This window comes from Platichthys flesus, chromosome 5 (genome assembly GCF_949316205.1).
Source record: "Platichthys flesus chromosome 5, fPlaFle2.1, whole genome shotgun sequence".
Classification (NCBI taxonomy): domain Eukaryota; kingdom Metazoa; phylum Chordata; class Actinopteri; order Pleuronectiformes; family Pleuronectidae; genus Platichthys; species Platichthys flesus.
Genome location: NC_084949.1, coordinates 4,954,195 through 4,981,899, shown reverse-complemented (window position 1 = coordinate 4,981,899; position 27,705 = coordinate 4,954,195). Strand labels below are relative to the sequence as shown.

At 43.3% G+C, this 27,705-nt stretch overlaps 1 pseudogene; it reads left to right on the top strand.

The window, feature by feature from the left end:
• Positions 1 to 8,045: 8,045 nt before the first annotated feature.
• LOC133954427 (uncharacterized) lies at positions 8,046 to 9,057 on the top strand (annotated as a pseudogene).
• The last annotated feature ends 18,648 nt before the right edge of the window (positions 9,058 to 27,705 follow it).

Here is a 27,705-nt window from a genome sequence, read left to right as displayed (position 1 = left end):
TGTTTCTCCGATCTCTGAAATTAGCTGCCCTGTTTTTTGAAAAAAATCTCTCAGAAGGCACAGATGTGGCCACAATGCACAGTCTTGTCTTCATGACCTCACAGAGGCTTTTATAAAAGCTGAAAACTTCATCCACCATGCCAGAGGGTCTGATGTGCGGGGTAAAAGTGGCTCAGCAAGGTAAGCCTGCATCTCAGTCATGGCATTAGTAGAGACAGTTGGTGTGGTAGTAGAAGGCCTCAAGCTTGCAACCCTCTCATCAAAGTCCTCCCAAAACATGGCCCCTGTAATGGCAGCTGTAGCAGAATGTGGATCCTCCTCTTCCTCCCTATGGAGGGGGTTAATATGTGCTGCAGCTGATGTCATTCTCTTCACTGCCTCGTCTGCTACTTCGCTGTTGACAAATGCTTGCTTTTTGAACCTCGGGTCCAAGCAGGTAGCATCAGCAAGCTTCTCAATGTATTCCACTTTACTGAACCTCTTCAACATTTCTGTCATCAGTCTGTCCACGAGACATTTAACAGGTTCATGGATGGAGGGATTCCTTTTATTGCGGGCAACAATCCTCTGAAGGCCTCTTGCCATTAAAACATCACAAACCTAAAGAAATGAACAATTATTTAAATATAATTAATACAATGTATTATTAAAAAGCCAATACATACCTGTTTGTGAAAAAAAGGTTAAAAAAAACAATCCATCATTAAGGAGAAATTGAGTATGCAATCTTGATTTAAAATAGATGTTAATCACTCAATCTACATACCTCTCAGCGCTCACTTAGATTAGATTAGATTTCTTTATTTATCCACACAATGGGGAAATTCACTTGTTACAGCAATGATAGAAAAACAGAATTAGAGTAACAGTGCCGAAGCACAATAAAAAAAAAAGAAAAAGATCACAATATGTACACTACTAAAACTACACATAATAAGTGTACAGAAACAAACAACCTGCAAAACAGACACTGTGCAAAAGCAGGTGCTGGGGATAAAGTGGAATGATGTTAAGTGTTATTGTAATGAAAACAAAAACATGCAACAGTAGTGACCATGATACAGAAAATAATTAAAAATAATTAATAATTATAAGAAAAATACAAATACAGCTATGGTGAGAAGTTTAGTGGAGATAGAGATAATAGACAGGGACTACAACATTATCAGGTGGTGCTGGTGTTGTAGAGCCTGACTGCAGCCGGGATGAAGGACAGTTGTTACTTCAGTTGTGACCTCAAAGGGCTTGACAACATCCACTGTTTCTTTAACAATTTCCCATTCTTCTAGGGACAAGGTTGGCGGAGAAGCATTCAGGTGCCAGGGTGGAGATGACAGGATCTTTGACCTCTAAAATCTTTTCAACATGTAGAATGCTGAATTCCACCTTGTGGCCATATCCTGATTTAGGCGTAATTGCTCCTGCCCCATCTGTTGCTGTGTGGACTTGAGCTTCTCTGAAAACACTGTGCTCCTGTGAGAGAACTCAACAATGGCTTTAACCTTTTGCACTATGCTTTGGACCATCTTCAGGGCAGCTCTGACAATAAGGTTCAGAACATGGGCAAAAAAGGGTATGTGGTCCCAGTGAAGGGCTCTCACAGCGGACACAGTGTTGGCAGCATTGTCTGTGACACAGGCTACAATTTTGTCCTTTACACCCCATTCTTCACTAACCCTGGTCAGCTTCCTTGCGAGATTGTCAGCAGTGTGTCCTTCTGTAATGACAAAACAGTCCAGGAGATTTGAGGTCATTTGAAAATCCTCCATGAAATGACAAGACACAGATATGTAACTTGTGGTAGCTACTGAGGTCCAGCAGTCTGTTGTGAGATATTCAGCCGTGGCAGACTAGATTTTGTCCATGACCTCAGTTCTTAGTTTCTTATACATCATAATTAGAGCTTTTGTTGAAATTGTTTTTCTACCTGGTAGACTGTATGATGGGTCCAGAAGCTTTGAATATTCCCTGAAGCCTTTGTACTCAACCACAGAAAAGGGCTGATATCACAAGCAATAATTTTTACCAGAGCCTCATCCAGTTTACTCTGTCTTAACGGATTCATTGGCCTTGTAACCAAACTGCCCATTGAGGTTTGTTGTTGTGGCCTCCGTGGCCGAACTGCTGCTTGGGTGGTGGTAAGTGCTGCTGGAAAGGTGGACGCTGTGGACATGGTCAACCTAGCAGTTGCAGGCCCAGTTAAAGAGGTGCTGCTGGTGGAAACAGCTCCTGCTGCCGCAGTACCATCATCACTGTCTCCTCTAACTTGTGCTAAGAGCACAGTTGGATGTGCACATTTAAGGTGCCTTCTCAAGTTTGAGGTGCTTCCTCCTTGAATGGATAAAGCTTTTTGCAAATTTGGCATTTCGCTTTTGGAGAAGAAACTTTTTCCAAATGAGACCAAACATCACTCCTTTTTCTAGTGCTCATTCTCTTGACCTACTCCAATTTGTCTGGTGTCTCTCCTGCCTGCAAGTCACATAATGCAAACTGTGGGGGTTGGTGGGAAGGGCCATGACTGAAAGCTCTACTTCAACACTGGCTCCACCCTTATTTGGCACCAACATGAAGTGATACAGGCCCTACATGTGTAACCTGACACCCCCCCCCCCCCGTTGAAATGAACGAATGACTTGAAAAAAGACTCGTTCATTTTACTGAACGAGATTCATAGAACCGAGTCGGTAAAATGATCCGAACTTCACATCACTAGAGTGGAAGTTTGCTCGCAGGTCCAGGACGTACTGAATTTCATTCTTACTGGGGCTTTCCCTGTTTTCCCTAAGTAGGTAGAAAAAAAGAAAATCCCGTGGAGGCCCGGGGCACCTCTCGTACTGCAAAAAAAAGAGGAGCAAGCCATTTAGCCCAGTTGCGTTCATTTAAGTGAATGAACTTGCGGATCATGGATTTTAACGTCTTATTTAGCTGCTCGACAAGACCATCAGTTTTTGGTTGATATATGCTGGTCCGAATAGATTTAATGCCCAATAATCCTTACAGTTCCCTCAGTGTTAGTGACATGAAAAATAAAAAGGTTAACTAACCATCTTGCCTCCAATAATAAGTGAACACAAGTTAACAGCACCAACAAACTGCCGTCAACTGACTGAAAGGAAACATAGTGCATACATAGTGGCTGATCAAGCCACTCAAACACAGAAGGGGGATAGACTTAAGCATACTAACATTGAATATAAACTACGGCAAGAACATAGCACACCAGTATAAGGCCACATAATATTAACGAAGGAAAAATAATTAAACACATAAATATCAAACGGTAGTCAAAGATTACAAACTAAAAATCTAAATAAGGAAACAATGTCACTCCCCATGATTCGAGAGACATGGTGCAGTCTAATTAGCGCTTAAGGTTGTAGGCTGAAGCTGGGCCTCCTTTGGATGGCTAACAAGACGATTCCAGCAGCAAACCCAAGAAACATGTAACTGAGTTTCAGTGTGTGGTTATTGGTGCGGTCATTACAGTCAGTAAGTATCTCTTTCGGGATCCCACCTTCGGAGATGAACTGAAACATTGCCCGCCAAATACTCTTTGCAGAGATGGTGAGCAGCGTGACTGCCTTGGGATATCGCGGAGCTATCTCCTGCGTCAGTCCTACTAGAGTCGTCTGACGTTTTATCCAGAGCGGCAATGGTGGTCTCCTTCTGTTCGATCAGTGTATGGAAGGAAGATATCTTGTCATGGTTGGATGTAAGAAACTTGTTGTACTTTGCTTTCTCCTCATCGAGGGCTTGCTGAGTGAGGGAGAGGCTCTCCAGTCCCACTGTCCCCACCTCATTCTCCAGCTGCCACAGCTGAGAGACCTACAGGGGAGAGAGATAATTAGAAATCGAACTGTCACCTTAAATTATGTCTGTATAATTTGTGTTAAGTTTGCCCCAGCGGCCCCAATTCAAACAAAACCTGGTACATAGGGGCCGCTGTTTGGGGAATTAACAAAAAATTAAACACTGCAACAAAACTTACAAAATGGGTCCTTTGGTTTTAAAACGTTACGGTCGCCATATACTAGGGTTGTCACGATACAAAAATAATGACTTAGATACTATACCTGCCAAAATATCACGATACCCGATACTTACGATACCACACATACGACACAATACCACAAATACGATACGATGCCACAAATACGACACAATACTGGTATATTTATCTATGATAGTAATAAATAAAATATCTGTAACGCCGGGTTCACACCGGACGCGTAAGCGACGCCGAAGCGAGGCGTAAGCGCTAATCCCTAGAGCGCCGGCGCTTGGCGGTTCACACCGGGCGCGGTAGCGACGCCGAAGCGCCGCTGTTATCAGCCTGCAGTAAAAACGGCATTTCATATTTTTTTTCAAGCATATACTTACTTGTTGCTCCAAAATTAACTGCATCAGCGTCCCAACATGTGTCCTTTTTAGTCTTGTCTTTATACAACATGTTCCGAGTATCATACAATTCACTGCACTTCTCCACTTCAATTATTAATTTAATGTCATCCATGTTGAAGAACTTCAATGTTTGCTCCGTAAAAAATCGGGGGTCGGGGGTAAATTACGTAATCTACACTCAAGCCTATGTGGAGAATACCCCCCCCCCCCCCTCTCTCTCTTTTTATCTGTATCACTGCTTGTGTGGCTGTAGTGCATGGGCAGAGGGGGACATTTAATAATGTAGTCGGTAAAAGTGGTAAAATTAAAACTCCAGGACAACAGAGGGTGAATACAAAGTATGGGATGCATATTTGATAATTTATATCATATAAAATATGTCGTCAATATCTTTTAAAATCGTTTTTCAGTGTGTTTCCTGGTGCGATACGCTCGCATCAAGCGGAAAAAATAGACTCAACGCCGAAACGATCGCTGCATGGCGCGAGGCAGCCGCGGCGCAGCACAGTGCTTCAGCGTCCGGTGTATTCAGCACTACGATTTAACATGGGAATGGATGGGAGCCAGAGGATTGGCGCTGCGCTTACGTCTCGCTTCGGCGTCGCTTTCGCGTCCGGTGTGAACTCGGCATAAGGTTCCCTTTTTTACCAGCTTTTTCCTGCCCAGCTTTTTTAACACTTAACAAATCGCATTCATATTAGTATTAGCCCACAGCAAAATATTAATGAAAACTACATGGTGACATCATACCATTGATTATACACGGCTATGTAGGCCTACCGTCCGTTTCTGACTATATGACTATTAGGGATGAGCGAGTACAGCATTATCTGTATCTGTATCTGTATCTGTTAACCATATGAATTATCTGTATCCGTATCCGTACTCGGAGTGGGCGGGGCCTAACCCGGAAGTGGGTGTGATTTAACCCGGGAGTGTGTGTGTGAGTGTGCGTATGAGTGAGAGAGAGACAGAGAGAGAGAGGGGGAGTGTGTGTGTGTGTGTGTGTGTGTAGCTTAATTTGTAATATTTTTTATACCACTACTACCTAGAATGTGTCAGACACTCAGTGCGTGAAGTAAAATAAAACTGGTTAGAGCCAACTGACGGTTTAAAAAAAAAAAAAAAACTCAGACTGAGAGACAGAGAGCTGTTCTGTGAGTGAGTGAGCAGAGCGGTGTGTGAAGGGGAGGAGCGCTGTGACGCTGTGTGAGGATTTTCATTCAGTCCGAGCACAGATATTGACTCGTATTACTCGTATAATACTCGTGCTCGGCAAAAGTGCTTTATCCGTACCGGATACTCGTTTCAGCCGAGTATCCGGCTCATCTCTAATGACTATATAGTTATTTCCATAAGTATGAGTTACATCATTTTACAGATGTGTGTTTTAGGTGAGTAAAAACTAAAGCTACGAGGGTAGGGTACATTAAAGATGGACACATAATTAAAGGGCAATTTCTCCCCTTTATTGAAAAACAACCAAAAACATGCCACCACATACCTTTGAACCAATACACACATGCCATGCGAGTCTGTCTGGCAGAATTTTTAATTGTGAATATTCACACTTGTTGCAACTTGCAACTATTGCACTTGTTTATGCACGTATTACAACTGAATACAACTGAACTATTTACAGACTTTTCAAACCATTTACACACTAACAGTAACACTAATGTTATAAATTTACTGAAATGTATTTTGCGATGGTCTAGTTAGCTACTGAACATGTTCTAACAAAAAAAAGTATAATAGTCATCACGACAATGTGCATTGTCTCATTTTCTGGACAGTTCTTTCACCAGTTGAAGGTTCTTTGACAAAAAAACAAGCATGTCACCATCAATCAATCACTCAAATTTTATTTGTATAGCCCATATTCACAAATGACAATTCGTCTAATAGGGCTTTAACATTGGTGTGACATCCTCTGTCCTTAACCCTTAGCAAGAGTAAGGAAAAACTACTAAAAACCCTTCTACAGGGTAAAAATACGTAGAAACTTCAGAGAGAGCCACATGTGAAGGATCCCTCTCCCAGGACGGACAGAAGTGCAATAGATGTCAAGTGTAGGAAAACATAATCAAGATTAAAGTTTTTAGCAATATTGATGAGGGTAAACATTTTGAAGAATAACTTCAATACTATATATCAAGCAGTCCTGCTGCAATCATAGTCTATGGTCAGCAGCCAGCAAGATCATGGTCCGCCATCTAGATCGGATCCACAGATCGTAATCCATTGATGCGGCCACAGCGGGCCCGGATCTGCGGGTGATAAAGCAAAGGGACTCAGAGAAGGGCTCAAGTCAGTAACATGTACTAATGAGATATGACTTACTTCAATGTGTTGGGATGGAGAAGAGGAAGGAGAAGCTCGAAAGAGAAGCTCTGTGTCTCATGTGTCATAAATTCCCTTTGCATCCTAGCGTCATCAGGGGTTTTTGCCTTGTAGTCAATGATACAATGATACAGGTCGAACTTGAGGGTACACTGAGGCTCAAGGTAAATCTGACTGGCTACTGGTTTGTATGGTAGTACGATGAAAAATATGTGGCCCACTCAGTAGATCAGCCATCAATACTTCTATGCCTTTTTAAACTAAACGCGTCCTATTTTAGAACATAGAACAAGTAATGTTCTGTCTCATTAATTAGCTCTAACTACAAGCTTTTTCAAAAAGGAAGGTTTTAAGCCTACTCTTAAACGAACAGATGGTGTCTGTTTCCCGAACTGAAAGTGAGAGATTATTTTACAGCAGAGGGGCTTGATGGCTCAAAGCTCTGGCTCCTACTCTACTTTTAGAGACTTTAGGGATGACAAGTAAGCCTGAATTCTGGGAGTGGAGTACTCTAGTGGGTTGATAGGGTACTAACAGCTCTTTAAGGTAAAAAAGGCGCCATATTATTAAGGGCCTTGAAGGTGAGGAGGAGAATTTTAAATTCTATTCTAGATTTAACCGGAAGCCAGTTTAGCGATGCTAATAAACTCTTAATTAAACTCTTCTCCATCTTTTCCAACCTCCCCAACCCTCCCAGTCCCCCTCCTCCTTCCTCTCTTCTACCAAGCCACTTTGTCAACTACTTTACCAAAAAGATAGATGACATACGCTCTTCATTTTCTGATCCTCCTTCTATAACCACACTTCCAACAACTTCATCTTCATCCCCTTCGCTCTCCTCTTTCACCCCGTCTCCCAATCAAGTTCTGACCTTGGTAACCTCCGCCCGCCCGACCACCTGCCCCCTTGACCCCATCCCTTCTCACATTCTCCTGTCTATTGCCCCTGACCTTCTTCCTTTTCTTACCCATCTAATCAACACTTCCCTGTCAACTGGCTGTTTTCCTAATTCTCTGAAGGAGGCAAGAGTAAATCCTCTCCTGAAGAAACCCACCCTGGACCCGTCTGAAGTAAATAACTACAGACCTGTCTCTCTCCTTCCCTTTGTTTCCAAAATTCTTGAGCGTGCTATCTTTAATCAACTTTCCTTCTATCTTAACCACAATAATCTTCTTGACCCTCACCAGTCTGGTTTCAAGGCAGGTCACTCAACTGAGACTGCCCTCCTTGCTGTCTCTCAGCAGCTTCACACTGCTAGAGCAGCCTCTCTCTCTTTTGTCCTCATCCTTCTAGACCTCTCTGCTGCATTCGACACAGTGAACCACCAGATCCTTATTTCCTCCCTTCAGGCCCCCGGTGTCTCAGGCTCTGCTCTCTCCCTGCTCTCTTCCTACCTCAATGAACGCACTTATAGGGTAACTTGGAGAGGGTCTGTGTCTGAACATTGTCCCCTCACTACTGGGGTCCCTCAAGGTTCTGTCCTAGGTCCTCTCCTCTTCTCTTTGTACACCAACTCCCTCGGCTCTGTCATTCACTCGCACGGCTTTTCCTACCATAGCTATGCCGAAGACACCCAACTAATCCTGTCTTTTCCCCGATCAGAAACACAGGTAGCAGCACGAATCACTGCCTGTCTGACCGACATCTCTCAGTGGATGTCTCAACACCACCTGAAGATTAAGCTTGACAAAACTGAACTTCTTTTCCTTCCAGGGAAAGACTCTCCCATCCACGACCTGACTATTAACTTTGACAACTCTGTGTTAACCCCCACTAAGACGGCTAGGAACCTGGGTGTAACACTCGACAGCCAACTCTCCCTGACTGCCAACATTACTGCAACAACACGGTCCTGTAGATTCATGCTGTACAACATCAGGAGAATACGCCCCCTTCTCACTCAGAAGGCGGTGCAGGTTCTGGTCCAGGCTTTGGTCATCTCACGTCTAGATTACTGTAACTCGCTCCTGGCAGGTCTAATTCTGCTCCTCTCCTCCGCTCCCTTCACTGGTTACCAGTGGCTGCTCGCATCCGGTTCAAAACACTAGTACTTGCGTACCATGCTGTGAACGGATCCGGTCCAGTCTACATCCAGGACATGGTCATCCAGAACACTCCGCTTCGGCCAATCAGCTTGTTGCTCCCTCACTGCGAGCTAAACACTCATCAAAAACACGACTGTTTTCCGTCCTGGCTCCAAAATGGTGGAATGAGCTCCCCATTGACATCCGGACATCAGAAAGTCTACACATCTTCCGCCGAAAACTAAAAACATACCTCTTCCGACTTTACCTTGAATAAAAAAAAAAAAAAAAAAACTTTTTGAAACTAACACTTTAGTAGTAGGGATGAGCGAGTACAGCATTATCTGTATCTGTATCTGTATCTGTTAACCATATGAATTATCTGTATCCGTATCCGTACTCGCAGTGGGCGGGGCCTAACCCGGAAGTGGGTGTGATTTAACCCGGGAGTGTGTATGTGTGTGTGTGTGTGTGTTTGAGTGAGTAAGAGAGAGACATAGAGAGAGAGGGGGAGTGTGTGACTTAATGCGTGAAGTAAAAAAAAAAAAAACCTCCGACAGGCAGAGACGCAACACGAGCCGCTTTCTACCAGCACCACGTCTGAACGAACCCACGTTTAACAGAACTCTACTGGTTAATAAGTAAGTACAAACTGAAATAAAAACAAACTTCAAGCTGAAGAAACCCTAAACGTTAACCGAAAAGACCTGCGAACCTGAGTGACTGAGAGAGACAGAGAGCTGTTCTGTGAGTGAGTGAGCAGAGCGGTGTGTGAAGGGGAGGAGCGCTGGGACGCTGTGTGAGGATTTTCATTCAGTCCGAGCACAGATAATGACTCGTATTACTCGTATAATACTCGTGCTCTGCAAAAGTGCTTTATCCGTACCGGATACTCGTTTCAGCCGAGTATCCGGCTCATTTCTATTTAGAAGCACTTAAATGGCACTTACTTATAGCACTTTGTAGTTTTGCTTTATTTGAAGAAATTGTACTTTCTTGATTCTTGTCGTCCTTGGTATGTACCCTCAAGTTTGAATGCACTTATTGTAAGTCGCTTTGGATAAAAGCGTCAGCTAAATGAAATGTAATGTAATGTAATACTGGAGAAATGTGCTCTCTTTTCTTGGTTCTCGTCAGGACATACTGCTGGAGCCTGATAATAATGAATTACGATAGTCCAGTGCTCTTCACTAAGCCTGGAATGCCTAGGACTGCAGATAATGGCTGAGGTGCTAAATCCTCTTTCTGATGCACAGCTTGTGGCAGGAATGGACAAGTACTGTCTGGCAAAACAAGCAAGATTTGGCAGAGAGGCTGAGTGGATCTTCCACCAGGTTCCAAAGGATCTTCAGTGGCACTTATGTCCTTCATGTGTTTGTACTGCAAGAATTCACTTATTATTTGGTCAGCTGGTTGCAAGGGGTCATAGTCACTAGCCTCTTCTGACCCCTTCTTTCCAAATTTTAGATCAGCTTTCCTTTTTTTTCCCCCTCCCTGACCTTCTTGCTGCTGATGCTGCTCTTCTGTTCGGACCTGCTCCACTGGCTGTACTGATGCTTCATGACGTTTTTGCAAAAGACGTTCCTTCACTTCTTACTCCATTGCAACACAGGTGTCTTTGATCCTCGGAGCCAGATATGTTGCTGTATTAAGGACAATGTTTTCTCAACTTAGTGCATCCGTTTGTTTGAGAGATACTTGACCCGATAAGTGACCAGTCTTTAAATTTGCCACATCCGAATCTTTTGGCATCAGATGCCAATTCTTTCTGTTTTCTGCCAAAACAGCACAGACAGCTTGTTGCTGTTGACAGAATTGATCCACCATCTCAAAGATGGAATTCCACTGGGTAGGCTCATCATGAATGAGCTTTTGCACAGGAACATTTAGGAGCGTCTGTTCGTCTTTCAGGCTCCTTTGCATTTTATTAGACCTGAGAAATGCAGACAAGGTTGTCCAAAGCCTGGACAAGCTTGTTTTAATGTTGTCCAGGCCTAAAGCTTTGCCCACTGCCAAATGTAGGTTATGTCCAAAACAGGGTATCCAAGTGAAATTTTCAAATGCCTTTTTGTTGATGGAGGCATTGTCAGTAGTTATGCCAGCCATATTTGACATGTTCAATCCCCATTTCTCACATACCATCTCCTCCAGCGCTTCATGGATAGAATCTGCAGTATGGTCTGAATACAAAGGAGTACATCCTAAACACCAGGACTGCATTTCCCAGGTTTGTGTTATGTCCTGGATTGTGAGTGCAATGTATGCATCAACTGCCCTGCTTGTCCAGAGGTCAGTGGTGAGAGCAAAACAAGGCTGGAATTGAAGTTGAGCCTTAATGACCTGATTGGTCTCATTGTATATATGTGGAATTTCGGTGTTCATGAAATAATTTCTCCCTGGCATATCGCACTTCCTGTCCAACACATGCACAAGATTTCTAAATCCAGTTGTTTCGACTGTATATATTGGCACCTGATCATTACAGACTCAGCCACTGCTCTGTTTAACTTCTTCGCATCTTTTGAGCCTCTCTCATAATTCCGCTGGCTTTCAAACTAGGCTGGAAGGGAACTCTGTCTCTGTGTTGCTGCTGACTCTGCTGGCATCTGTTTGACTGTCTGTGGGATAAACAATGCTTAATTTACTTGTATATAGAGTTTGATATTATCACATTCATATTTTATCTTAATCATGGAATAATCATTTTTCCTTAACTAAAAATAAAAACAATTAGCTCAAGATCCACCCTCAGGCTCCACCAGCATGTAGCCTATTGCATCAAGTGTGTTTTAATTGGTGCACTTTGGTGTGCATTCTGATCTCATGATCATATAGTCCCACATAAGTGAAATTGTAGGTTATTTTGCATGTATAGCGTTTTCTTTCTAGAGTTTAATTAATAATAATAATAAATTGTATTAATAAGGCGCCTTTCAAGATACTCAAGGTCGCCGTACAACAGTCAACAATACAGTTAATTCAAACAACACAGGAACATTAAAAGTTATACGCCTGCCTAAACAGGTGGGTTTTGATGCTAGATTTAAAAAGAGTGATTGAATTTGGGTCAATGTTCCTGATGTCAGGGGGGAGGGAGTTCCAGAGGTGAGGGGCAGAGCGGCTGAAGGCTCTAGATCCCATGGTGGACAGATGGGCTCGGGGGACGGTCAGGCTGATGGAGGAGGCAGACCTGAGAGACGGGTAGGGACATTGATATGGATGGCCTTAAATGTATGGATGAGGATTTTATAGTCAATGCGGTGTTTAATATGAAGCCAGTGGAGTTGATGTAGAACAGGGGTGATGTGACTCATGGATGGTGTTCTAGTGATCCGGGCAGCAGCATTCTGTACCAGTTGAAGTTTATGGAGGAGTTTGTGTGGGAGACCAAAGAGAAGGGAATTGCAGTAATCCAGGCGGGAAGTGACAAGGGCGTGAACCAGGATTGCGGCGGTGTTGGGGGTGAGTGAGGGGCGGAGGCGGTTGATATTGCGGATGTGGAAGTAGGCGGACCGGATGGTATTGTTGATGTGGGTATGGAATGATAGGGTGCTGTCGAGGACGACCCCCAGGCTCTTAACCTGAGGAGAGGGGTTTAGAGCCAATCACAGTACAGAGACAGCCTTGGCAAAATTCACTAATGACCTTTTAATAGCCTCAGATCAGGGACTTGTGTCTGTCCTCGTTCTGTTAGATCTCAGTGCAGCATTCGACACAATTGACCATCAAATTCTATTACAATGACTCAAACAGTTAATTAACATTAATGGAACCGCCCTTAACTGGTTTAAATCATACTTTTCTGATCGCTCCCAATTCGTGCAAATTAATGATGAGTCATCTGTGCGCACCAAAGTAAACCATGGTGTTCCCCAGGGCTATGTGCTCGGCCCAATTTTATTGTCATTATATATGCTTCCACTAGGAAACATTATCAGGACACACTCGGTAAATTTCCACTGCTATGCAGATGACACCCAGTAATACTTATCACTTATCAATAAAACCTGAACAAAGTAATCAATTAACTAATCTTCGAGCATGTCTCAAGAACATAAAAACTTGGATGACCCGCAATTTTCTCTAATTAAACTCAGACAAAACAGAGGTTATAATACTTGGCCCCAAACACCTTAGAGATACATTATCTAATAATATAGCTGCGCTAGACGACATTGCCCTTGCTTCCAACAAAACAGTCAGGAACTTGGGAGTGATCTTCGATCCTGATTTATCCTTTAATTGTCACTTAAAACAAATTTCTAGAACCGCCTTTTTCCACTTGCGTAATATTTCAAAAATTAGACATGTCCTTTCACAAAAAGATGCAGAAAAACTAGTCCACGCCTTTGTTACATCGAGACTGGACTATTGTAGGTAAGTCGTTAAAGACTCTACAGCTTGTCCAAAATGGCGCAGCACGTGTCCTGACGAGAACAAAGAAAAGAGAGCACATTTCTCCTGTGTTAGCATCGCTACACTGGCTTCCAGTTTAATCCAGAATAGAATTTAAAATTAATAATATGGCGCCATTTTACCTTAAAGAGCTGTTAGTACCTTATAAACCCACTAGAGCACTCCGCTCCCAGAATTCAGGCTTACTTGTCGTCCCTAAAGTCTTTAAAAGTAGAGTAGGAGCCAGAGCTTTTAGCCATCAAGATCCTCTGCTGTGGAAGAAACTACCGCCGGGAGGCAGACACCATCTGTTCGTTTAAGAGTAGGCTCAAAACCTTCCTTTTTGATAAAGCTTATAGTTAGAGCTAATTAGTGCGGCGTTCTGGTCTGGATGGTAGATCGTGGTCCTGCTGGTTGCTGACCATGGACTGTGATTGCAGCGGGACTGCTTGGCATGTCATGTTGGGGTTGTCCTTCGGGATGCTTACCCTCATCAAATGCTGCTAGAGACTTTAATCTTTAATCTTGATGATGTTCTCCTACACGTGTTATCTATTGCACTTCTGTCCGTCCTGTGAGAGGGATCCCTCACATGTGGCTCTCTCTGAGGTTTCTACGTATTTTTACCCTGTTAAAAGGGTTTTTAGTAGTTTTTCCTTACTCTTGCTGAGGGTTAAGGACAGAGGATGTCACACCCTGTTAAAGCCCTATGAGATGAATTGTAATTTGTGAATATGGGCTATACAAATAAAATGATTGATTGATTGATTGAAACCGAGGAGTTGTCTATGGTGAGGGCTAAACTGGGCTGTTTGGTGAGGGTGTGCTTGGAGCCAATGAGGACTGCCTCAGTTTTTTCACTGTTCAATTTGAGGAAATTGGAGGAAAACCAGGAACAGAGGGAGGAGGGTGGAGGTGGGCTTGGAAGAAAGGTAGAGCTGGGTGTCATCCGCGTAATGGTGGAAATGAATGTTGAATTTACGGAGGATCAATCCAAGTGGGAGGAGGTAGATGATGAATAGGATAGGCCCAAGGACAGAGCCCTGGGGAACACCAGAGGAGAGTGGGGATGGGTGGGATGTGAATGATTTTAACTGGATGAACTGAGTACGGCCATGGAGATATGAGCGGAACCAGTCTAGGGGTGTGTCAGTTATGCCAATTTAGGCTAGTCTGGCAAGGAGGGTGGAGTGGGATATGGTGTCAAAAGCCGCGCTCAGGTCGAGAAGGATGAGGATGGATAATAGTCCGGAGTCAGCTGCCATCAGGAGGTCATTTATGATTTTGAGGAGGGCTGTTTCTGTGCTGTGGCGAGGGCGAAAACCGGATTGGAACTGTTCGTAGAGGTTATTGTTGGAGAGATGAGCATGGACCTGTGATGCCACTTCCTTTTCCAGGATTTTTGAGAGAAACAGCAGTTTGGAGATGGGATGAAGGTTATTGAAGTTGATGGGGGCTAAACCAGGTTTTTTCAGCGTCGGTGTCACTGCAGCAGATTTAAGAGAAGATGGGACAGAACCAGAGGTCATGGAAGAATGGATAATGGCAGTTATCAGGGGCGGTAGAGAGGGGAGGGAGGCTATAACCAAGGAGGATGGCAGGGGGTCAAGTTGGCAGGCGGATGATTTGGATTTCCGGATGGCATCTGATAACTCGACGGCAGAGGGGAGTTGGAAGCATGAAAGTGGTACAGGGAGGAGGAGTGGAAAACTAGAGTGGTTGGATGATAAGACATGTGAGTGGTCAGTTGCTGGTGGATAGTAGCTATTTTTGTGTAGAAAAATGACATCAGGGCGTTACAGTGGTCAGTGGAGTAGAAGTGTGGGGGAAGGGAATCTGGGTGGTGCAGTGTGTTGTTGACCACTGAGAACAAGGCCCTAGTGTTCCCAGCACCAGCAGTGATTTTATCTGTAAAGTGTTGGGATTTGGCTGAGGAGAGGGCGTCTTTGTATTTGATGATGTGGGCATGATACATCTGTTTGTGGATAATGAGGTCCTGACTGACGTCCTTTGGCTTTCAGCTGACGTAGGTGAGAGGAGAACCAAGGGGCAGGGTAGGTGAATGAAACAGTCCGAGTTTTGAGGGGAGCAAGTGAGTTCAGCAGAGTTTGGAGACCATTATTGTAGAGAGAAACCAGATGATCCGGGGTGCATGGGTAACTGATGGTGTGAAAATCGTCAATGCCTGTTCTGAAATCAGCTAAATTAATGTTTTTTATGTTACGGAAGGACATAACATGTGTCTGTTTGGTTTTGGATAGTGTTAAAGTAAATTTAAATGAAACAAGCATGTGATCAGAGATGGGGAGATCGACAGCAGAACAGTTAAAAGGAGTGATTCCTGAGCAACAGACCAAATATGACCTTTAGAGTGGGTAGGGAAATCAATATATTGTTGGAGGCAAAAACTGTCCAGGCAAGAAGTGAACTCCTTAGTGAAAGCATTATTAATGTTGTCCATGTGAATATTGAGATCACCCAGAACAATTATATTGGATGAAAGTGAGCAGATGTGGGGAATTCATCAATGAAATCCTTATTAGGTTTAGGTGGACGGTAAATGTTGACTAAGACAGTCTGAGTGGGTCATACACCGTTTCCCTGGTCTCAGCTGCTCAGAGATCAGAACCCCAGCTTCTTAATCAGAGCAGAAGCTGCAGGTGGTTTCTACCGAGCTTCAGTTTCTGTGTCCGCCTCCAGTCTGACCTGCTCTCACTTTTTGTTTTCACATTTCGCAAACCAAAATATATTAGGCTGCAGCTATATGTTTTTATTTATTTCAAAAAAGGGTACTTCTTATTTCATACATTTCCCACAAATATGTAGCCTGATGTTGTCAGACTCACAATTCTAGTCAGAATGTGAGTCTGAGACCGCTCCATTGGGCTATGATTATGGGGCGTGTTTCAATGGACCAGGAAATAAAATTCCTCCGCTCAATTGGATAGACCTACAACCAATCAGAGCAACGTATTATGTGACGTATGTTAAGCAACGCATTGTGAGTTATTTACTAACGCCGGGTTCACACCGGACGCTGAAGTGATGCCGAAGCGACCCTTCAGCGCAGCGTCAAGCCTTAAATAACAGCTGGCTCCCATCCACTCCCATGTTAAAACTTTGTGCGGGTCACACCGGAGGCTGAAACACCGCCCTGCACCAAGGCTGCCTCGCGCCGTGCAGCGATCGTTTCGGCGTTGAGTCTATTTTTTGCGCTTGCCGCGAGCGTATCGCAGCAGGAAACACACTGAAAAACGATCTTAAACTATATTCATGACATATTTTATATGATATAAATTACCAAATATGCAACCCATACTTTGAAGTCCCCTTCTGTTTTCCTGGAGTTTTAATTTGACCAATGACATTATTAAATGTTCCCCTTCTGCCCATCCACTACAGCCACACAAGCAGTGATACAGATAAAAAGAGAGAGAGGTGGGGGGCGACTACGTATTCTCCACATAGGCTTGAGTGGAGAATACGTAATTTACCCTTGACACCCGACATTTAACGGAGCAAACAGCGAAGTTCTTCAACATGGATGACATTAAATTAATAATTGAAGTGGAGAAGTGCAGTGAGTTGTATGATCCTCGGAACATGTTGTATAAAGACAACACCAAGGAGGACACATGTTGGGACGCTGTTGCTTAATGTTGGAGCAACAAGTAAGTATATGCTTTTAATCTACTGGATCAACGGGTGATATTATTAGCGCTGCCCGGCGGTTCAGCGTCGCTTCAGTGTCCGGTGTGAACAGCCAAGCGCCGGCGATGACGTGGTTGACTACGTTACCGTTGATCATCTGTCCATCATCGTATAAAGCCCGCCCTGACAATCTGATTGGTCCGGATGATTTCGAACCGGGCATAATTTCTCCCCAACGGAGCGACTCCAGACCGAATTTCCCGACCTCAAATGTTGTGGGCGGGGCTAACTTCGTCTGGCATCCAGGCTAACAAATATGGGGAGGACTCATATGTTTTTTTTAACCTGGTTTGTACTTGTATAAGAGTCGCCTCGTTTGCGTGTCAGGGAATTGTTGCTCAATTCAGAAGTTATATTTCTCAGGCTAGTGCAATAATTCGCCCTTTTGTACTTTAAACAGATCTTCCAATCATAGAATCCAGTGACAGAACCTTGCACCTTTAGGCATGCATGCTTTTTAATCAAAGCTTCTGCTAAATTAGTGAACTCTGCACTTGTAGGATAAGTTTTGTACTTAATTATTTCTGAAGCCAATGACTCTAACATGGCACACTTGAGTTTTGGGCTTGTGTTCAGGAAGGTGCTGTTTTTCCAGTGTTCCTGATTGACCTTCACAAGTTGCAGCTCTACTTCATAAGAAAAATGTGGTATAGGGAAGCTTGCTGGCCAGGCTTGAGATCCCTTTGTCGAGGTTGAGGACGTTGACTCAGAGGAAGAGAGTATCTGGGTTTCCGTAGAAGAAAAGGAGCTGGATTCCACAAAGAGAGTTCTAAGCACGTTCATTTGCACTTGAAAGAGTCAATGCAATCGTTGCTTCCTGCGCATTTGTAATCACTTTAACTGTTCCCAAGTGTTGGAGATCTGCTGTTGAGGTCAGATTTAGAAACTCTATGAAATCACTGCCTTTTATTGCAATCTTAGGTCCTCTGCAACTGCACATTGTCTTTGATCTCAATTTTAAAGATGTTTACTGACTCTAGTATTCCAAAAGGCAGGGTCAATTCTTCTGAATTGTTTTCTCCCAGGAAAATCCCAAGTTTTTATCGGGCTGTCATCCTGGTTCAATCCAACTCTTACTCTACATATGTTAAAAAAAAGTACAACACAGATTTATACAGAGCCTGGAGAGCAAAACTATTATACAAGTCTCACAATACCTCTATCTGGCAAGCATCATACACTGATTTTAGTGAATAGAAATGTGTGAAACCCTACAAAATTTGTATCAACTAAACCTCAAATCAAATCTGTAGAACTGAGCTGGCTGTTTGTTATTGGCTGGTCTCTGGTACCAGGTGATGTCCACACCTTTTAAAGAACAACAGGTGATGACATCACCTGTAAACAGACAGCAGCCACCAACCAATGAAAATGTCTGCATCAAAGTATGTTTAACTGTTGCTTTGCCATACAATACCTGAAGAATGTACTGGATGTATCTTTTCAAATTCAACATGCAAATTGCTCCAATTCTGTAGTCAGATGAGGGGTTACAATCTGTCAGTTCACTTAACTCAATAAGGTAACATTGGTTAGAGATGGATCCAATTGGAAGGCCCGGTAATGTCCCTGTACCAAGCAGAGGTGTCAAAAGTATTCACATTCATTACTCAAGTAGAAGTATAGATACTAGGGTTTAAAAGTTGAAGTATCAACTCAAGCTTTATACTTAAGTAAAAGTATAAAAGTAATGTAAGGGACATTTTTTTTTCATTAAGGACAAACTCTTAGGCTGCGTCTCAGGGGCCTATATTGCCCTACCCCAGCTCCTACAAAAAAAATATATAATGCTATATTAAAATGTTATGTTGAAAAATGTGGGATGCACTAGGCTACCCGTTTCAGCTGCATATATGCCTATTGAAAATTAATAGATTTTATTACAATGCAGATACATTAAAGTACCATGTGTGTACTACTGAGCATTAACATGCGTTTCATGGAGCAGAAGACATGATACCTAGCTGCTAATAAGTATCTTAATAGTGCAAAAATTCAAACTTCAGTGGAATGTTATCAATAACCTTTATTTGAATAGACCTTGAGACCTTTGGACTCAATCCTGTATGTACAACACTACCAGTAGGCTTTATTCAGCCGCAAAAGCAGCAGGTTCTCAAGTTATTTGCGCCCATGGATGCTCTTCCTGGCCTGAAGATGAGCCCTGCAACACTGAAATGTCTTTCACAGGCTGCTGAGGCAGGGAGTGCCGTATCAAACTTCAGTGATAGCTGGCACACAGCTGGGAAAGACCCGTACATCCACTGTGTCTCCTGGAAACCCAGGTACGCATCCCACTGCTGGGTAGTTTTAAGAGGGCCGGTCTTCTTCAAGGAGGAAAAGAAGTCCTCTTCCTCAGATGATTGGGAGCCCTCAATGACGTGATTCTCAGCCTGAGAGTCCAAGTGGCCTCTAATATAGTTAAGGCCTATATTAGAGGCCAAAATCAGGATAGTTTTGACCATATGACCGAATTGTAATTGTGTATTGGGTTGTGTGTGTGTGTGTCATTAAATGTCATTTAAAACTTATTTCACTGTCTCCATAGAAATTACACATACTGAGGGGAAGTTGAGAAGTGAAACACTTACCAAGTTTGAGGATATTTTTGTCACTTGTCCAGCAGGTCTTAAATTTGGGAACTAGAATGGCTGCTTATATCAGCTCTGGATTGGCAAGCATCTCTCCGAAGCGTTTTTCAAGGCCTGAAAGAATTGCCGTCATCAAAGGCTCACAGAACTTGGAGGCGACGTGAAGATGCTGGAGCTTGGTCCTTAGAAGTTATGGTTGGGACCAACAGTCCCATCTGCACACTGGCACTTGACGTCCTTCCTCCCTGACGGACGTCAAGTGCCTTGGCAACTGGGCTCAATGTCTTTGCATATTCTGCAAGAAATGCAAGTTCCACTGGTGTAAACCTGTACAAAGAAGAAAAGAAAAACACAACATGGAACATTTAGCCTATTTGATGTAGTACCTTTTTACTGGATAATTAAAAAGGAAAAATATTGTCATCTGAGACTTTTAAAAATGTAGTTGTGTTGCTACAAATCACATCCATAGTAAATATTGTCATAGTGCATACATGTGTTCTACTGTACTCAAAGTATAAAACTGTAACTTAATCTATTGTTAATCACTTCATTAACTGAAAGGCAGAAAAACAAGCACTTACTTAGGTGTATCTAGTTCACTGCAGACAGCTGCAAGGGCTCCCTCGCCTTGTTCTCTTGTTATTCTCACTATTCTTTCTACTGCTGAGAAGAGTGAAATCCACCTTGTAGCAACAGGCCTTACAAGTGGGAGTTTGCAGTGGTCTTGAATTACTTCAGATGCGATGGTTGATCTTGAACTTTTGTTCCACAGGCTAGAGCATTTGGCAAATGTGGACCTTGCCACACGCTTGTACAATGGGTTGACCTCCGCTTTTGTAGCATCAACTGTGGACACTAAATTGAGGAGCTGGCAAGCGCAACGATGGTGCTTTGGTAGCTGGTATTCCGAGTAGTTATCTTCATCCAACAGGGCTCCGGCATGAACAAATTCAACACCCTCAACGCTTTCCTCATCTTCATCATAATCATCATTTTGGCCACCATCATCCTCTTCACCATCACCCTCTCCTACAGGTTCAGCTTTATTGTTCTCTTCAGTCTGCCCATAAACTCTGAAGGCTTTCAGGAAGTTTGATCCGTTGTCAGTTGTAGTGCGAACGACCTTCTCTCTGATATTGAATTCTGTGTGAATATCATTTAGGGCACCAGCCAGGGCAGAAACGTTTTGTGACCCTTTAAGTTGCCTGCATGCCAGGGCAGCACAGGATCTCTGCATGGTCTGGGGCTTAAACCAGTGCGCAGTGACACCAATGAAACCGCGTCGGTGTGCCGTCCAGCAGTCTGTTGTTGTTGCTACAAACTCAATTTCTCTAAGGGCAGCTTTCAGTTTTCTTTTCATTTCAGCACACGCCTTTGTGACGTGGTTTACAACAGTATTGCGCGTCATGACATTTGTATTTGGCTGAAGATGTTGCACAAGATCAATGAAGCCCTGTTGCTGAACAATGTGTGGTGGGGGCAAGCCTTTGACAAAACAAATTTGAGGACTACTTTATCTACACTTGCCTGGGAAACTCTTCGAGTCTCCAATAGCTTGGCTTGTTTGGAAGGTGGGTCCAAAGAACCTTCAGTGGAGGACATCCTTTTGACAACTGATGAAGTAAGTTGCGTGTACCTCTATAGACGAGTGGGGTGTTTCTTCTGTGGAGAAAATTAATGTACCGGTACAGATTGAGATTCATATTATTTCTCTCAAACCACAAACTCAGATTATCTAGGACTTCCGCTGTATTAAATGTCACGCTTGAAGTTCATGAATGAAGGTCATACTTGAGGGTAGCAAAAGCAAACTCTAGTTTGTTGCATTTATTAAATTATAGAACAATAAAGAAAACTGTTGACATTTAACTGCTATTTTTACCTGTTACAAAAAAGGAAAACACCAAACTCTTATGAAGAGGGGAACATTATACATGTGTAGGCCTATTTTGAAATACATTAAAAACAGAACTATGCTTTTTTTCGCTCATCTCCAGCTTGGTTCTTTTCAGCAGATGTTGTGTGCTTGCTCTGTAAATGTCTTTAAACTAGGGGTGCAATGATTAGTCGACGTTGTCGACAAAATTCTATGACAAAAATAGTCGCCGACGGATATACTCGTCAATGAGTCGTTGGTTATAGCGTGTGTTTTTCGTGCCGTGCAGATGAACTAAACGTTGTTTTATCGGACATGCTGATGGAAATAGCTGAGGAGTGAGCCATCTCGCTTCCTTCTTATCTCTGATACTCGCGCATGTGCAGTAGTGACAAAACATTGGCAAATGGTGGCGTCCGCTGCAACAGCATCGCGCACTAGGAAGTCAATAGTTCGGGAGAACTTCACCCTCAACACGGCCCGAAAAAAACTACCTGCATTATGTGTACGGCGGACCCGCTGTACACTGGTCCGCTCGGCGCACACGCACATTAGGAGGAGGAGGTTTAGTCGTAACGTAAACAATGCAGACTCGCCTCGGTAAGATAGCCTGTACATCCACGTATAAACCTATGCGCAGGATTCTAGAATCCATTACAAAAATATGGTTTAAACTTTTTTTTAACGAGTTTAAAAGCGTAATGTTATCCTGTTGCCTGACAAACGTCTTTTTTAATTACAATTATTTAGTCCAAAGAAGACTGTAGTTTTGTTTGTTGATGATTTTATTGCTGCTACTTTCCCTGTCCTTTTTATTGACAAGAAAAATGGATACTTGAAATTTAATATATTTTTAGTATTAGCACTTTGCCTGTTCTTGGTTCACAAAAAAAAGGGAAACTTAAATTAGATTTTTGTTTTTGCTATTATCACTTTGCCTGTCCTTGGTTTTAAAACAAGTTTTTTGGACAAAAAATATATTTTTCTGTGCTTTTGTGTCAACAGTACACTAATATGCAGCAAAGTTTATTAAAATACTTTTTTTTGCATGAAGTATCGATCTTGATTGTCTTTATTTTCAGTTATCACATGCCTCTAACAACCTCAAGCTAATTTAAAAGCTGTTGGCTAAATAAGAGTAATTGAGAATTTGTGTCATTCATAATCTGATTAGTTGATTAATGGATTCAATAATCGATGACTAATCGACTATTAGAATAGGCGTTAGTTGCAGCCCTACTTTAAACATTACATTTTTTTTTGTTTACTTATTCATCGCCACATATCAAGCATACAGGTAAACCTGCATCGTTGAAAGTGGATGCAAATTAATCTGTCCATGCAGAATTAAACTCTAAAAACTTTCCTCGCAGAATTTTCTTTTTGGGGATTTATCCATGGTTAGTTTACCCAGGCCGGGCTCGGACACTATAGATTAGTTGTTCTTGGGGCGGTGTGGCCTAGTGGTTAGAGTGATGGTTCTCCAACAAGAAGGTTGCCGGTTCAAACCCCACTCTCTCCCATCTGCATGCCGAAGTGTCCTTGGCAAGAGACTGAACCCCTAAAAATGGCCCCTCCTAAATGTTGAGTATACTAATTGTAAGTCGCTTTGGACAAAAGCGTCAGTCAAATGACATGTAATTAGCAACCTGCATGGAAGAGCGCCAGGCCGTAATAGGATGTGACGCATATTTTAGTTGACGAAATATTAAAACAAAACAGGAGAGCAGGTCAGACCGGAGGCGGACACAGAAACTGAAGCTCGCTACAAAACACCTGCAGCTTCTGGTCTGAATCAAGAAGCTGCGGCACTGATCTCTGATCAGCTGAGACCAGAGAAACTCTGTGTTTTCACTGTTTCCATAGTTAAGAAGCAGTGAGTTACTGAGGGGCTGCTTCACATGAACGAGCTCTGATCTCACTGTGTCACATACACACACATTAGCCCGCTCCTGGTATTTCATGACGGCCTGATACGATGAAAAAATTAACGTGAAAGTGACGTTCACTCACGTTCATCATACGGAAACTGATTCGTTAAGTTCCCCTTTGTGAAAAATATGCGCAACATGCACTGTACAGGAAGCCACTGCAGAGGGGCTGAAGAGCTGCATGCCCAGACCCGCAGGTTGCCAACCCCTGGCCAAGCTACTGCTAGCAAGCCAAATCATGGCATGTCTTGGCATGCACCGAGCCATAGCAAACATGGCAAATTTATGTTACTAGGTTACTACAATATTTTGTCAATAATCAACTGACAATAACAAACTTTCAGCTAACCTCAATATGCTTTTTTAAATCCGACAGCTAGTTTTTGATAGCGATTAGCTTGTGTTACTCGTGTGCGCAGAGCTTGCAGCGCATTCGAAATGAGTTTTTTTTGCAGCCAACCATCTCGAAAAATTCTTCCAGGTACGGCCAGGGATGTACAAGCGTTGGCTGGTCTTCCTGGCTATCAACCTCCTCGCTGATACTTGGTTGGGAGTGGGACATTTCACTCGAGTTCTCTGCCACGGACATCTTTGTTATAGTTTTTTCTGCTGTCCTTGCTGGAGTGTGACGTGATCTGTCACCGCGTAGAAAACCTGAACCAATAGGGCAGGGCTCTTCAATTAGTTTGGAGCTGGGGCCGGTTCTTGAAACTGAGGCAAAGTCAGGGGCCGGAGTATATGAGTGATTACGGAAATAAGAAATTACAACAACATACTGAAGGAGTCAATATATTTTATTTTGTAAAAGCTTTACAACATATGCCCAAGAGGACGCATAGGCCCAAGTATTCAAAAATCAAACCAGGTGAGTAATAACCAAGCCATATTAACATTCAATTGAGAAATGCAATTAACTAACAAAAACATGTTAGTTTAGAATTTACTTAAAACAACTTCCAAGTGCACCAACAAATACAAAATAAAACTGCATAGTAGGCCTCTGAATTGAATCACAACATAACAATGCATGACAATTAATGAGGTGAATAACATCATAATTAAATCATGCTGTTACAAAAAATAACTTTAATTGCTTGCTTGACTAACATGCCTATTAACTTGCATGTAATTTGCCTACATTTGCCATCTAATGAGAGAAATGGCATCTTTTTGACTTGGCAAGAGCAGTGAAGTCAGGTTTATAAGATGTCAGGGCAATGCGCATGCAGTCATGTAGATGCTGGTCAGTAAGGGATATGCGATTGTGAGTTTTAATGGCATTCATGTGTGAGAATGATGACTCACAAGTTTATGTTGAACCAAACATTGTCAGAACAAAAAGTGCAAGATCCCTTGAGTGTGGAAATTTCTCACAGCTGACTTCATGGGTCCAGAATTTTCAAAACCTGCCTTCTGCCATGACTGACGCAAGTCACCTGATGACTGAATGTCAATGGTTTCCAGTTGTAAAGACCCCTCATCCACAGAGGATAAAAGCTCCTTTCCTCTCAATGCAAAGTCAGATTGAACGTTCACAGAGAAAGGATCCTTTAAAAATGTCATAATGCCACTGGAGATGCTAAAATCATGAAACCTTGAGGCAAAGTTGTTTTCAACAAGTCAATGAAGCCTGACATCATTTCTGTTATTTGTAGGCCAGAACTCCTCAATGTGGGGAAGTGGAGCATCTTCTCAGTACAAAGATCAACAGAGAAAAGTGAGGGCTTCTTTTGAAAAGCATGAAGCTTCTCAACAAGCTCAGTGGCTGTTTTATCCTTGCCCTGCAACTCCACGTTGAGTAGATTCAAATGGTGGAAAATGTCGCTCAAAAAGCAAACAGTGGAATTAAACTCATCATTTTCCATCAGAGACAGAAACTTGCCAGCTTATTTCAACTTTGAAGATCGGAGAAACACCAGAATTTCCTCTTTTACCTCACAAAAATGCGTTTCCTTTGCTAAGCCATCTAATGTCATTGTGAATAAGCAAATCTTTATGTTCAGCAGACATGTCAGCTAATAGCTTACGGAAAAGGCGGTGCTGTTAACTGGAAGTTGACCGGATCAAATTTATGATGGCCATGACAGAGTCCATGTCCTCTTTCAACTCACCTCTGAGCTTAGCACACAGGAGGCTCTGGTGGATGAGGCAATGAAGTGGTCTCATCTGCGGAGCCACAGCTGCCATCCTCGCAGCTAGTCCCTGCTCCCTGCCCGCCATCGAGGGTGCACCATCAGTCACCAACATGTTGACGCGCGCCAAATCCAAGTTGTTCACTTCAAAGAATGAAATGATTTTGGTGAAAAGAATCTCACCAGTAGTATGACCCTCCATGGGAATTAGTCACGAAAACATTCCCCACCAAAAAAATCGCACATATAGGCACAGCTGTGCAACATCACTGTTATCGGTGGACTCAACCACGGCCAGAGATATCACCTCGGCCTTCCTCAGATTGTCCAACAGCGTCTTGAAAACGTCCGATGCAAGAAGCTCCACTCTCCCCATATTTGACGAGTCAGATATTGGAACTTACTTGATGGAATCGATCACGCTTTTTTGAGTTTTCTCATCTGTTACCAGCTCCTCAATGGATGATAGCATACACTCCTTCACTATCTCAGAGTCTGTAAACGGCTTTTTCTTTTTGGCCAATATCCATGCCACTCGTAACAATGCCACGGTTGATCTCTCTTGATCTGTAGAGGCCCGAAATAAAGTTTGACATCTTCGCTCATAACAAGATTTGAGGCTCGATATCTTCTGCTTCCAAGCAGCAGTGCCCAGTGGGAAAGTGACATCAAAGTTAGCATGCGCCGTCTTCAAATGCCTCCTCAAATTGTACTCTTTACACACGGTGAGGCACTCATTGCAGATTAAATATACCGGGTTCCTACTATCCACAGTTATAAATACGTATTTCTCTGTCCATTCATTTCTGAACTGCCTATTTTCAGAGTAAACTTTTCTTTTTTTTAAGGTGGAGAGAGACATTTTTGTCTCGTTAGCGCAGCTTGAACGGTACAGAACGGTCACAGTGATGCACTCTAGAGCAGCGGTCCCGAACCTTTTTTTGCGCTACGGACGGGTTGGATGTCAGAAAATATTCCCACGGACCGGTCATCAAGGTGTGGCTACAGAGCATCACTATGGAGGCCCTCTGGTTACATCGGTAGATTTAATTTTTTATCAAAGCGCACAGAGGTTACTTACTAGCAAGGCGTGCACGGGCGTCATCTTGTTAATTCGTTCAATAATGATATTGGGATTCGTTCGAATTATTAATACGTGGCCACGCAATAATTAATTCGAGGCTGCGTATTAACAATTTATTTAAAATTACAAATTAATTCCTTAATTAAAAATAATTCAAACAATGTCACTAGAGGGGCTCCGTATGTGGCAGATAAATACGACAAAATATAATAATATACGACCAGCATAAACTTTTTATTAACACAAACTCTGTGTGCGTGCTTGTGAGACATTGATGTGGCGTTGAACATCTGAAACATGTCTCTTTGCCTTTTTAATGGGACGCACAAACTGAGCTCTGGGCCCACGCGTCGCAGAGAGGGATGGGTGGCACTGGGTAATTTCTCCCCTAACACACGGGATAGCTGGGCTGCCAGTGAACAGGGAATGGGTGGCAGCTCCGCTCACGGTGGGGTTGACCGCTATGTCGCCTTCTTGTTCTGCCTGGCCTGCTGACTGGGTGACGGGCCCGGTTACGCAGCCTAGGTTGACGGGGAATAGAAGGGCTTTCTCGGCCAAGCGGGCTTCGTGTCCGGGGGGCCGTTGGGGTTTGCACCCGGTTGTAAGTTTGCCGGGGGCGGAGGCGCCGCGGCAGGTGTTTTCCTCGGAAGGCAGAGCTGTAGTGCCTCATCCTCCTTTTTCTTCGCCTCGCAGCACTTTTGCATTGAGGCGAGGGCGGAGCCGAAGACACCCTCGGGGACATTAGGCATGTCCAGGATGTCCTCCCTTCTCTATCGGACAGATTGGTCAGATTCAGCCATCTCGTCCTCTCTTGTAACACCAACATCGACATGCACTTCCCTGCCGCCTGTACAGCGCATCGCTGGACGCGTAGGCAGATGTCCGCGATTGTAGTGATCTCGTCCCACGGGGAACTTTCGGGCATGTCGGCTATGTCGTCAAAAAGCTCCGCTTGGTAAGCTGACAACATGGAGGTGACGTTTAGAGCCCTCACCGCCAAAGCCGCTGCTTTATAAGCTCGCTCAGTCATTGCAGATTGGAAGCTATCGGCTTTCGTGGGAAGTGTGGGAGCCCTGGATGAGGCAGCTGACAGTCGTGGATGAAGGTGTGCTGCCACCAGGAGCTCCATGGGAGGCATGCGGGCCATGGCATGCTTATCCATCCCCTCAATATCCAAGGAAGACTCACCTTGAATGGTGGTTTGACTGGAGTAA